This window comes from Homarus americanus, unplaced genomic scaffold (assembly GCF_018991925.1).
Source record: "Homarus americanus isolate GMGI-L3 unplaced genomic scaffold, GMGI_Hamer_2.0 scaffold21072, whole genome shotgun sequence".
Classification (NCBI taxonomy): domain Eukaryota; kingdom Metazoa; phylum Arthropoda; class Malacostraca; order Decapoda; family Nephropidae; genus Homarus; species Homarus americanus.
In genome coordinates this window covers 89,865-104,999 of record NW_024748076.1, presented here as the reverse complement: position 1 = coordinate 104,999, position 15,135 = coordinate 89,865, and positions in this window count along the sequence as shown.

The following is a 15,135-nucleotide window of genomic DNA, read 5'->3' as shown; positions in this document are numbered from 1 at the left end:
GGGGTGGTGGTGGTGGGCAGTGGTGGTGGTGGTGGTGGTGTGGTGGTGGTGGTGGTTGGTGGTGGTGAGCGGTGGTGGTGATGGTGGTGAGAGTGGCGTGGTGGTGATGGTGGTGAGTGGTGGTGAGCAGTGGTGGTGGTGGTGTGTGGGTGGTGACGATGATGGTGTGGTGGTGCAGTGGTGTGGTGGTGGCGGTGGTGGTGGTGGTGCAGTGGTGTGGTGGTGGTGGTGTGTGTGCAAGGTGTGTGTGAGCCAGTGTGGTGTGGTGGTGTGAGCCAGTGTTGGTGGTGGTGTGTGGTGGGGCGGTGGTGGTGTGGTGGGGGTGGTGGTGAGCGGTGGTGGTGTGGTGTGGTGGGAGTGTGTGTGGTGATAATAATAATAATATAATAATAATAATAATAATAATAAAATAATAATAATAATAACAACAAATAATACTACTACTAATAATAATATCCTGACCACTTAACACAGGAGTAAAATTCTTCGTTTACTGAGAGGCGGATCACTTCCCCGAACGTAAACAAACATCAGCTGTTCTGTGACGTCATACTCAACCCCGTATTAGTGACATATCAGGTGTTCGGTGCTGTGACGTCATGCTCAACCCCGTATTAGTGACACATCTTCAATTTCTAAATTATTAATCCAATTCCTTATCTAATCTCTTATCTACAAAAAGGGAGACGTAATTAAAAAAATCCCTCTTTCGAAAACATCTCCATCATTCGGTCAGACAGGTAAGGCAGGTATTGAGCTGGCGACGCAGGTATGAACCAAACGATCATATCTGTGTAATTATCAACTCTAATAGGCTGTTATAAAACTAGCAGGGGGGGTTATGTTTTAAACCCTCATCTTCAAGGGGTTAACTTTTGAAGGGAGGGAGGGGGAGGAGGGTGGGGAAGGGGAGGTGATGAAGAAGAGGTAGGGAAGTGAAGGGAAGGGGAGGAAAGGAATGAGAGGAAGGAGAAGAGAAGGGAGGAACGAGAGGAAGGGGAAGAAGGGAAAAAAAAGGGGGAAGAAAGGAGGAGAGGGAAAGGGGGGGGGAGGAAAGGAGGTGAGAGGAAGGGCTGATCGACTTACCGCAAAATGTTATGTAGAAATTCCTATAACCGGCAACCGATTAGCCAATCAGAGAAGTTGGCGAGGCGTAGACAACCAATTAGCGGGCTTCTTAATTCCCCTTAATATCTGAACTTGTCTTAAATGAGGTTTTCCTGCTACCTTCCTCCCCACCCCCCCCTGTCCCTACCACCACACTCACACCCCACGACCACACTACCACCCCACGACCACACTCATCAATCTCCACGACCACACCACCAATCTCACGACCACAATACCACCCCACGACCACACTACCACCCCACGACCACACTACCACCCTTCGTCCCAACCACATCACTACCACCACACTACACACTATCACCACACTATATAATGACGCCACACTAATACCACAACAAAAACAAACAACAACAACAACAAAAGTAATAATAACAAATAAAACAGCAAAATAAAACACGAAACATAACTAAAACAAACACAACAAGGACATAAAAACATCCCGACCTAAATAAAACACAACAAACACAGCCTAAAACAAACAAATAAAACAACAAAAAACATCAATTTTAATAATCCTAATAAAAAAAATTTCATGTCACCAGTTTTTATTTTTTATTATTTTTTTTTTGTATTTTGAAACATTATTAAAATTTAGTGAAGGTTTTTATAAGCTTATGTTATACTGGGTACTGGATTGAGGCCTCTCTCTCTCTCTCTCTCTCTCTCACACACACACACACACACACACACAGGATCCAATAAGGTCTCCCCATTCCTTTTTCTCGGTCAAATAGGATTGAATTCGGAATCGGGCCCAGATTTCATTAACTTACAATAGGATTCCCCGATAGGATTGGTTGGCTTGGCCGCACCATCCTACGTGTCTCTCCTACCTGTGTAGTGTAGGTGTGTAGGGTGTAGGTAGGTGTAGGGTGTAGGTTGGTGTAGGGTGTAGGTTGGTGTAGGGTGTAGGTAGATGTAGGGTGTAGGTAGGTGTAGGGTGATGGGTAATAGGTGCCCCCTTATACCACACACTCAAGTAATAGGTGCCCCCTTATACCAGATAAGTAATAGGTCCTCATAGCAATTAAACTCCAAAAGCCAATTACTTACAAGGCCACATGGATGATGACGTCACGACCCATTGTGTACTAAATAGGGAGTCATCTCATCTTCCCTATTTCACCCATTTCACTAATAATACCACACTCGTTTCTCAGCTCAAATTGGTATCAGGACTAATATCTGTGATTGGTATGACACTCTGGCCACAAATTGGTGTTTCTATTACAAATTACACCAGTTGGTATTATGGTATTATCGTCAATATACTCTGACTCTCGTTATAAGTGGTATTACGTCACAATACCAAACCTCCTGGATTTAATTTGTATCTAAAATCACAAAATACCACGAATTGGTATTATTTTCAACACTTATTATGGTATTCTAACCACTTTTCCATGGTATTACTCTCAAAATACCTTATTCATACCACTCAAATCTCTTGCCATCCGGAATCATCTGGAATACCATCCCCTCTAACTGGTCACTCCACAGAAAACGGAATGACCAAAACGTTCACACCACCACACTGTATTTTTCTAAGTTATCCTGTTATCGTTATTCACTATACACGCTGTTTATTGTCATTTATCGGTTATTCCTTCGATAGTTTAGTGTGTGTGTGTGTGTGAGTCTTACCACGGTGTTAACTGGACTACACAAACTCTCGACTATCTCTGTACCTCTAAGTTGGCTAAAGTTATTGCCATATTAACCATTCAATAACTATCTAAAACCACCAATAACCAAACAATAACCAATATAATAAAATAACACCACATTTAATAACATCATTACATTACCATAGAGGTGAAAATAACTCGAAAATACGTATTTATAAGGGAAAATATCGCAATAAAAACATACCGTAGCAACTCAAGCGACCCCCCCACCCGCCCCCCCCCCTTCCTCACCCCCAATAACAAGGTAGCATTGTCTCAGCTTTGCCTACCCTCTTATTCGTCTTTCTTAACCCACCTTTTACTCGATTTTCCTCCATTTCCTCTCTACCTTTCTCTCAATTACGTCTTTGTACCTTGATTTTGGGGTTAATTATTCCCTCTATGGAGATATCTCAAGGACGAAGGGGGGGGCGGGGAGAAGGAGGGAAGAGGGAGAGAGAGATAAAGAATTATTTATCTGATATAAGACTGATAAGGTTTAAGCTTTATGTAGTTTCTTGTTTTATTTCTTTAGTTTTGGTTTATCAGGTTTTTTTTCCTTGTTTGGTTTTATTATTGGTTTTTTATTCTTGTTTATTTATTGTTTAGTACCTTTTCTTCTCCCTCTTCTTTCTTTATTCTCCTTTTCTTTCCTTCTTTTCCTTCCCTCTCGTATTCCTTCACGCATACCTGTCCTTCCCTCTTTCCTTCCTTCATTCATACCCTCCCTCTCTCCTTCCTTTCCTTCTCTCCCTCTCTCCTTTCCTTCCCTCCCTCTCTCCTTCAATCACTTCCTCCCTCCTTCCTTCACTCATACCCTTCCTCCCACTCCTTCCCGGACCCGTGCCCTCCCTCCCTCCCTCCCTCCTTCCTTCTCTCCCTCCCTCCCTCTCTCCCTCACTATCTCAGGCTATCTCCCTGACTCATACCAGTAGGAAAACTTCATAACCTTTGAGACTCTATCGTTGTGTCGTAACTTAAGTGAAGGAGTTACTTACGATCAAACACAATCACTTACGATAAAAACAACTCTTGATACGATCCTTTAAGAATTAAATTTGTTGTCGTAAATTTAAGAAGCCAATCAGAATCTCTCTTATTTATCCAGTTAACAGGAAAACTTACAATATAAACCTAACCTAACTTAACCTAATCTAATCTAACTTAACCTAACCTTACCTAACCTAACTTAACCTAATCTAACCTAACTTAACCTAACCTTACCTAACCTAACTTAACCTAATCTAACCTAACTTAACCTAACCTTACCTAACCTAACTTAACCTAATCTAACCTAACTTAACCTAACCTTACCTAACCTAACTTAACCTAATCTAACCTAACTTAACCTAACCTTACCTAATCTAACTTAACTTAACCTAACTTAACCTAACCAAACCTTTGTGTCGTAGCCAAAATACCAAACTAAAATACGATCATTTCAAAAGTTTAAAAAAAATAACAACAAAAACTTGAGGAATTTTGTGACTCCATTTTTATCATTAGAAAAAAAATCTTACAGGAAATTTTATTGAGAAACAAATTTTAATCGTAAGTGAAATTATGTCAGTTAGATCCGAGCTTTTGTTTCTAGTTACGAGGAAAAACAAAACTTACGAGCGTTTGGGAATCTGGTGGCTGGACCCAATGAACGAACGGCTGTCATACCTCTAATTGGCCTGTCCACTCTCTCTCTCTCTCTCTCTCTCTCTCTCTCTCTCTCTCTCTCACTGCTTCACGGCGAGAAGAGATGAAGGGAGAGGCAAGAGATGACAGAGTGTGAATGTGTAGGAGACAGACACACACACACACACACACACACACACACACACACACACACACACACAGATTAAACTTATAAATAAACTCCTTATCAGCTCAATCAAACAAAAAATTAAATTCAGAACTTCATTATCTGTTATTTGTCCGTGAAATTAATTATCAATATTAATGTGATACCCTTTGATGTGTGTGTGTGTGTGTGTGTGTGTGTGTGTGTGTGTGTGTGTGTGTGTGTGTGTGTGTGTGTGTGTGTGTGTGTGTGTTATCTCTGTCACTGAACTGAGGTAGAGAGAGAGAGAGAGAGAGAGAGAGAGAGAGAGAGAGAGAGAGAGAGAGAGAGAGAGAGAGAGAGAGAGAGAGAGAGAGAGAGAGAGAGAGTGAGTGGGAAAAGAGTGGGTGAGAGAGAGGGGAGGAGGGAGCCGTCATGACCAATATAAGACACAGGACTTCAGATGTCCAATTAGGATCACTGGGATGTCCTACGAAGGTCTTAATATGTCCTTCAGGTCTGCCAGGATCCTACGGTATATATTTTCCTCCCTCTCCTCATCCTTTCTTCCCCTCTCATCCTTTTTTCCCTCTCCTCATCCTTTCTTCCCCTCTCATCCTTTTCCCCTCTCTCCACCTTTCCCCCCCTCTCCTCGTTTCTCCCTCTCCCTTTTTCTCCTCCTCTCTCTCCTCCCCTTTCATCTTCCCTCTCCCTTTCCCTACCCCCTTACCTTTCCCTCCCTCTCCCCTTACCGCTCTCCACTCCTTCCCCCCTCCCCCCTGTCAGCCGCAGGAGTTAGTGGCGCCAAAGGGAAAAGACAGTATCACCATGACCCAGGGGCACCATTATCCCCTTAGAGGCTTGTAATGGCACCCCCCACCGCGCCAATACCCTTACAAACTTCACCCACAGACACACAGACGGACCCAATTTAAAGTCTCACTATTAATGGCGCAGGAATTTCTATGTACTGCCTTAAACCATTAAATTTAGGAAGTTTGTGATGATGATGACGATAATAATAATAATAATAATAATGATAGTAATAATAGTAATAATAATAGTAAAATAACAATAATAATAATAATAATAATAATAATAATAATAATAATAATAATAATAATAATAATAATAATAATAATAAGAACAACAACAACAACAATAAACAATAAAAACAACTAAAATAATACATAACTATATAACAAGGAAGACTAAAATGACTATAAACTGGACAACGAAGGAGGGAGATGGAGGAACACGATAATAAAGATGGGAAGAGAAATATTACGCCATTATGTGTGTGTGTGTGTGTGCTCTGATTTAAATTTGGTAAAAGTAATTGTAGTGGGGGGAGGAAGGGAGAGGAGGGGAAAAGGAGGGGGAGAGGAGGGGGAGGAGGGGGAAAGAGTAGAGGAGGGAGGGGGGACGAGACGCCTTCTACCTCTTCCTCCACCTCCTTCTTTTCCTCTCCCCTCCTTTTCACTTCCTCCCACCCCCCCCCTCCTCCTGATAAGAAGCAGGGAGAAGAGGGAGGGTAATTTGTTGTAGGGAGGGAGTATTCTTCATATCTCCCTCACTCTGTCTCCCTGCATCATCATTTTTCTCCCTTTCTTCCCGGAGACAGCGTAGAGGAGGGGAGGAGGAGGGAGGGGAGGGGGGTGAGGGAGGGGAGTCGGGGGTGGGGAGGGGAGGGGTGAGGAGGGAGCCGGGGGGTGGGGGAGGGAAGGGTGATGGAAGGAAAAGTGATAATGAGAGGGGAGGAGGATGGGGAGAGGTGAAGAGAACGAGATATGGTAAAGAGGGAGAGGAAAGAGAAGTAGGAAGGGAGGAGAGGAAGCATGATATCTATATTCTCCCTTTACTCTCTCTCCCCACCCTCCTTCCCTCCCTCTCCTGCCTCTTTTCTCCTCCCTCACCCTCCACCTCCTCCTTACCCTCTCCTCCCTCTACTCCCCCCTCTTCCTCACCCCCACCCTTCCACCCCACCCCTCACCCTCACCCTCTTCCACCCCACCCCTCACCCTGCTTCACTCCCTCACCCTTCCACCCTCACCTTCCACCCTCACCCTTCCAATTCTCACCCTCCCCACCACCCTCACCCCTTCCACCCCTCACCCTTCCACCTCCTCACCCTCCCACCCTCACCCTTCCACCCCACCCTCACCCTGCTTCACCCTCTCCCTGACAGCACAACACATTAATCATGGGCCAGTTTAAACCTAATGGGTTATTTACCTCGGCAAACGACCCCCCCATCATACCCTTATGGGGCACTAATACCCCCCAATCTGTACTCCAATGGGCAGGGAGATTGGGGGATTGGAAGAACAAAAAATGGACATGATTGGAAAAGGAGAGATATGATTGGTTGATGTGACTCTCAGTTGGATTGGAAAAGGTCAATTGCGATTCACGATTTGATTGGAGAAGTTCAATTACGATTCGTGATTTGATTGGAAAGTAAGACGAATTAGATTAGAGAAAATATATGATTAGAAAGACAATATAATACGATTCACAAGAGATTGGAAAAGCATTATTATTATTATTATTATTATTATTATTATTATTATTATTGATGTTTTTGTTCTTGTTAATGTTATTGTTATTGTGTGTTGTTGTTATTGTTTGTTGTTGTTGACGTCACTGATGTTATTGCTGTTATTGATGACGTTGTTGTTATTGTTATTGACAATGAAAAAAACAAAACAAATTCCTTACCCCCCCCCACCCTCACCCCACTCAATTTGTGGTTTGGGGGAGCCGATGGTTGATCCGATGGGGGAGCTGATGGGGGGGAGCTGATGGGGCTGATGGGGGGGGGGTAACTCTTGATTCTGGACATAGACAAAAACTTTATGGACTCACATATATAACGAAAATGTAGATAGAAAATAGAAGATAAATAGACGTATTAGAATAACGAGCAATTTATACACAGGGTCCTTAATACCTGTCGTCTACAGGTCCAGGAGTCCGATACGACCTAATGGGGGAGGGGGTGACTACGGATTTTTACCCCCTACACCCCTAATCACCCCTTACATATTACCCCCCCCCCCACACACACACAGTACAAGGGTTGGGTGTAAAAAAAAAATCTCTCGACATAATTTACAAAAACTGTAAATAACACACACCAAAATTTACACTATCTAGTCTCCAATGATTCGTTCCCTATAATTTACAACTTAAAATATCGCCTAAATTTACACGGGTCATGACTGCTATCCACTATGTAAATAAAAGTGTAAATTACGTCATAGATTTACACAATTTTCACTATAATCTAAAGTGTAAATCACCCCCCAAATATTTACATGTCGTGTGTGTCCTTCGGTATAATTTACAGTGTAAGTTGCGGCCTTATTTACAAGGGGTTGTAAAAGAGCGAGAGCTAAACACATCGTTAAGGTCGACGTCCGGCTAGTTGTGTCGTTAACTACTGCTTGAGTGATGACCTGGAGGAGGAGGAAGGGAGGAGGAGGAGGAAGGGAGGAAGAGGAAGAAGAAGGAATGAGAGAAGAAGGAAAAGAAGGAATAAGGGAGTAATCGATAAAGAAAGAAAATGATAAACTAGATAAAGGAAGAATAAGAAGAGGAAGAAGAGGAGGGGGAAGAAGAAGAAGAAATAAAGAAGAGAAAGAGGAGAGAAGATAAGAAGAAATTGACAAAAGAAATAGATAAACAATATAAATGAAGAACAAAACCAAGAAGAGGAGGAGAAGGAAGGAGAAGAGGAAGAGGAAGAGGAGGAAGAAGAAGGAATTAGAAAAGGAGAAGAAGAAATAAAGGGTAACTAACAAAAAAAGAAAATTATATGCTAGATAAAAGAAGAATAAGAGGAGGGGGAAGAAGAAGGAGAAGAGGCGGAAGAGGAAGAGGAGAGGGAAGAGGAAGAGGAAGAAGGAGGGGGCCAGATGATCGATGACCCAAGACGCCACCACAGAATGATTTATGGATCAACTTAACACTTTACTTAACACACACAATTTACTTAACACCTTCCACAAACACTTTACACTTTACACACACACACACACTTTACTTAACACCTTCCAACGGACACTAACTTTACAGTGCACTTAAGAGACACTTTACACACTTCACTTGGCACTTAACACAAACACTTAACACTTAACACACTTCACTTAGCACCTTCCACAAACACTTAACACTTAACCTATTTTACATACTACAAAGTGTATCTCAATAAGTGTTAACACAGTACACAGTTAGCAGAGAGCCTACAACAAGGGGGTTTGACCTATGGAATTATTGAGAGAGGTCAACCAGCAGTGAGGTATGAATTATGTACATAGGTCAGATGTGGCTGGATGAGTAGGTGATATAGGTCAGGTCAGGTCATAGAAGGTTATTGAGATGGGAGGATAGGTCAAGTCAGGTAAGGTCAAGTTATAAAGGGTTCTATACGTGGGGGATAGGTCAGGTCAGGTTATAGGTTATAGAGGTAAGAGGATAGTTCAGGTCAGGTCATAGAAGGTTATACAGATGGGGAATAGGTCGATAAGGTCAAGTTACAGAAGGTTATTGAGATGGGAGGATAGGTCAAGTCAGGTCACAGGTTATTGAGGTGGAAGAATAGGTTAGGTTAGGTTATAGTTGAGTTATATACATACATACATAGTCAGTCATACAACCAGTCATTCATACACCCAGTCATACACTCAGTCAATACACAATCCACTCACTGCGACAGGTAGAAGCGACAATCGGATTAACAGGTTGGGGTAGAAGGTGGGGGAATCTTTTATCTTTTACCCTACCTGACAGGAATTTCCCCTAGATGACTTGATTTTGGTAGAGGAGGAGGTGTAAGTTGGGGAGAAAATCTAGGGATATTATTGGCTGAAGACGACACTAGGGGAATTTTGGGCTAGGGAAGAAAGTGGTGAAATATGAGGTGCGGTTTTTTTAATTATGAGGTGCGGTTCTCCAATTATGAGGTGCGGTTTTTATTAATTATGAGGTGCGGTTTTTTTAATTATGAGGTGCGGTTTTTTTAATTATGAGGTGCGGTTTTTTTAATTATGAGGTGCGGTTCTCCAATTATGAGGTGCGGTTATCTAATCAAGCAGTCCAATAGAGAAAAATAAAAGGATTTGACATTCGTTTTTTCCACTTTTTTCCTTCACTTTTTGCGTCTTTATATTTTATCAATTTCCCGCCCTTTTTCGTGCCTTTCCCGCCTTTTTTGCTCATTTCAGCCCCATTTCCTTTATTTCCTTCCCATTTTTGCACATTTCCCGCCCTTTTTTCGCTTTTTCCCGTCCTTTTTTCGCTTTTTCCCGCCCTTTTTTCGTGTCTTTATAAATCTACCCTTTTTGCGCCTTTATATCACCGCCCTTTTTTCCCCTCAAGAGGAAGTTTCCGCTAGCTCCTGGATATCGCTAAGTGCCTAGTTTCCGTCCTGACAATGGCTAATTAAGATAATAGCGACGATACGCCCACCGCCATATTGAAAACCTGGAGCGAGGGAGGACGGAGAGGGAAAAAAAACAAGTGAGGAGAGACATAGTTTTTGGCGGGAAACTTATTATTTTTTTTATGGCGGGATTTGTTTATTTTTTTTTTTTTGGCGGAAATTTTTAAAGGGAATTTATTTTATTTTTGGCAAAATTTTTTTGGCGGGAATTTATTTTATTTTTGGCGGGAATTTGATTTTTTTGCCGTTTTCTTTTTGAGGCAGGAAAATAATCTTTACTTACGGTTATTTTATTCAGTGGACTTATCTCTCTCTCTGTCTCTCTATCTCACATGTATTCATTTTATCTCTCTTTTTCTCACTCAGTAATACACTATCTCTCTCTCACTCAGTAACCCCTTGAGTACGATTATCTATCAACTTAAGTACAATGTTTGACCCTTTGAGTACGACGATGACTTAACCCCTTGAGTACCTAATACATACACACACACACACACACACGATATCATTACCTGAGTTAATTAAATGATAATAATACGAAGCAAGGGTCTGATGTTACGTGCATACATAAATATACAGAGATAACTATCAGATAATTGTGTGTATATGTGTGTGTATATGTGTGTGTGTGTGTGTGTGTGTGTGTGTGTGTGTGTGTGTGTGTGTGTGTGTTATATGACTCATACAACATTCATTATGCTTCCAACCCATTACCTAATTACTCTGTCTTTATTCATTATTCAGGATATACAATAGAGCTCGTGTTATGCCTGTCTGGGGCGTTTACTCTCCTTGTCCATGCGATAACTCACGACAGCATTGACGGATCTTCTTCAAACTTGACCTAATCATGACTCCTACCATGACCTCGGATCAGTTTAATTTCCATCAAGATCGGATTAAAATTAACCATCTAGGGTCGCTGGTTCGATAACAGGGCATCCTTCGTCGACCCAGTTGTATGTGGGTACCTGGTATTTACTTTAGGTCAGATCAGTGTACTATATCCACACTACCCTTAACACCTGTAGTTAATATATATAAATAGGTTAGGTTAGGTTAGGTTAGGTTAGTGTTAGGTTAGGTTAGGTTAGGTTAACAGGTAAAAAGGTGTGTTGTGTTATGGTACAATACCCTCACACACGTGTAGACAATAAACTACGATAACATCTATGATAATTATGTGTTATGCAAATTATATTACCCGATAAAATATAATTACACTTTTATTGTCTATTTGTTACATACGAATGAGGGAGAGAGATAGAGAGAATAATAATGGGATAAATAGGGAGATGGGGAGATAATGGTGTTCTATATTTCTTTTTCATTTTATTGTACCCATTCTACTCACCCCTTAATATCATTGGTTAACTCCCCATAATCTCCCCAAACTTATCACCTCTAAATCACCCACTCACCCCATAATAAACATAGGTTACCTCCCATAATCTTCCCACATATACATACTCCCCACCTCAAAAACACCCATATAAAAATTAACTCCCCATAATCACCCCACATATTCTTAACACCCAAATCCACCCCCACAAGAGTTAACTCCCCCATTCTCTCCCCACACCCACCACATATAAACATCCCTCATTAATGAGTATCCAGTACCTCATTCTTGCCGGATTGTAACCTAACCTAACCTAACCTAACCTAACCTATCCTACATCACCATCGTAACCCCCCTCCACCACATCCCCTTCTACCACCACACCATCACCACCACTATCCACCACCACCACCACAACTCCCCCCCCCTCCCTCTACCACCACAACTCCCCCCTCCCTCTACCACCACAACTCCCCCCCTCCACGCTACCACCACACTCCCCCCCTCCCTCTACCACCCCTAACTCCCCCCTCCCTCTACCCCAACTCCCCCCTCCCCCAGCCACCCACTACCCACCACAACCACCACCACCACCACCACCACCACCATCAGCCGTGTCAAGTGCAACAAAATAACCAACATTATCGTGTCAATAAAGGCGGAATCTCGACACAGTTACGACCCATTATTGACACTGTGCAAACGACCCTCCTAGTGCCTCCTAGTGCCTTATAGTGCCTCCTAGTGCCTTATAGTGCCTCCTAGTGCCTTATAGTGCCTCCTAGTGCCTAATAATACGTCCCCATTACCTTCTTGAGAGCCAATATTTGTTAAGGGACTATCTTCAATTATGACACCTACAGATGGTATTCATAAGGGTCATTTCTCACCCCCGGAAATAATGTGTCTTTTGGAGGCTTTATCGCTGGGAGATACTGTGTGTGTGTGTGTGTGTGTGTGTGTGTGTGTGTGTGTGTGTGTGTGTGTGTGTGTGTGTGTGTGTGTGTGTGTGTGTGTGTGTGTGTGTGTGTGTTACCAATGTGTTAATTCATTAAAAAAAAGACCATGAAAACAATAAAACGAAACTTTATGAGAAAAAATTAATAAAATGAGATAAACATAATGAAACAAAATTATATGACACATGACACATTATGACACAGATGACACATTATGACACAGATGACACATTATATGACATATGACACAGATGACACATTATGACACAGATGACACATTATGACACAGATGACACATTATGACACAGACGACACATTATGACACAGATGACACATTATGACACATGACAGACACAGATGACACAGATGACACATTATGACACAGATGACACATTATGACACATGACACAGATGACACATGACACATATATGACACAGACGACACATTATGACACAGACGACACATTATGACACGACACATTATGACACAGATGACACATTATGACACAGATGACACATTATGACACAGATGACACATTATGACACAGATGACACATTATGACACAGACGACACATTGACACAGACGACACATTATGACACAGATGACACATTATGACACAGATGACACATTATGACACAGACGACACATTATGACACAGATGACACATTATGACACAGACACATTATGACACAGACGACACATTATTATGACACAGACGACACATTATGACACACAGACGACACATATATGACACACAGATGACACATTATGACACAGATGACACATTATGACACAGACGACACATTATGACGTCTTGAGGCATCAGGTGTCACCATTACGACCAGGAAAATGAGAGGAAGGAGGAGGGAGGAGGAGGAGGAGGAGGAGGAGGAGGAGGAGGAGGAGGAGGAGGAGGAGAGATATAAGATGAAAGGGAAGAAGAGTAGGATAATGAGAAAGGAAGGGAGGAGGAAGAGGAGGAGGAGAAGGAAGATGAGAGGAGAAAGCACACACACACACACACACACACACACACACACACACACACACACACACACACACACTTTAAAACAAAACACCAACCAAACACCAAACAAAAAACAACTTGGGTTTATCTGAGTATAAACCAAGATAAACCAGCCACCTCCAGGACTTGCCTTACCCTAGGATCTCTCTGCCCATTCCCACAACATTCCCAATCCATTCCCAATGATTCCCAGTAATCCACGCCACCCGCTCCAAGGGCTTCTGGTGGCTTAAGCCGAGAGAGAGAGAAGTAAGTGTGTGTGTGTGAAAAGAGAGGGAGGAGGAAGATGGGAAGATAGGAGAGAGAGAGAGTGAAAGTTTTATAGAGTTAAAGTAAATTAAATGAAAGAAAGTTTTAGAGAGAGTTAGAGATAGATAAAGTGAGCTAGCTCCCAGGGTGTCATTTTCCACACATTCTCGAGCTTTCTAATTAAACTTTTAATTACATGTAAACTTAACAAAATGTAAGTTCTTTCTTTCTTTCTTTCTTTCTTTCTTTCTTTCTTTCTTTCTCTCTCTCTCTTTCTCTCTTTAAATATCCCTTAGATTAGGTCACTATTTTTAGGCACTACTTAGCGTAATTAATTTAAGTACTTGTAGTCTAATCTCCCAATTTACAACCAATTTACAATTAATTTACACTCAATTTACAACCAATTTACAACCTTGGTCTAATTTACAACTTTAGTCTTGTTTACAATGGTGGGGGGAAGAGAGGTGGAAGGGAGAGAAAGGGGGAAGAGGGGGGAAAGATGGGAGAACGGGAAAGGGGAAAAGGGGAAGGATGGAAGGGGGAAGGGGAGACTGGAAGAAGGGGGAAGGGGGAAAGATGGAAAGGGGGGAGGGAGACTGGAAAAAGGTGGAAGGGGGAAGGGGAAGCGAGGATCGTCACGTTGTCCCTAATTGGTCATCGGAACTAGCACCAGGGGTCGTTCGGGCGGGGTCGTGGTGAAACTGCCTATTTATGCTGCCTAATTGGCCGTTAGAGTTAGGGCGTGGAAGAGCAGAGAACTGGGCTGACAATGACACGCCCACGCCACGCCCACCACGCTCAGCACACGCCCACAACGCTCAAGACACGGCCACAATACCACAACAAGCAGGCCCACGTCACTAAGACCACGCCCCCACCACAGCCACGCCCCCTACCACCATGACCACGCCCCCCACACTACCAACCACACCCCCACCATCACCATAACCACACCCCACCATCATAACCACCCCAACACCACAACCACGCCCCCACGACAACCACACACCCCCACCACTATAACCACGCCCCACCACCACGCCCCGACAACCCACTTTACCACTATAACCACACCCCCCACCCCACAACTACATCACCATAACCACACCCCCAACACCATAACCACACCTCCACCACCATAACCACATCCCCACCACCATAACCACGCCCCCACCAGCCCTAAGACCGAGTGTTGTTCATACCTCAGTTATTGGAACAGTTTTATTGGCTATGTTAACCTGACACTCAGTGGTTGAGGGGCATCACCTGGGCACGACGCAACCAAATGGGTAGCGAGAGGGTAGTTAGCTAACACCTCGTTCGACTGCTTGTTTGTGGCCATGGTGGAAGGGTTTGTATTGATCGGTGAGGGAGAGAGGGAGGGAGGGAGAGAGGGAGGGAGGGAGAGAGGGTGGGAGGGAGGGAGGGGGGAGGGTGATGCGTGAGGAACGTTGGACCAGCAGGCGCAGGGCGGAATGCTCCCTCCCTCCTCCTCCCTCCTCTCCTTCCTCCTCCCCTGTCCCTCCCTCTCTCCT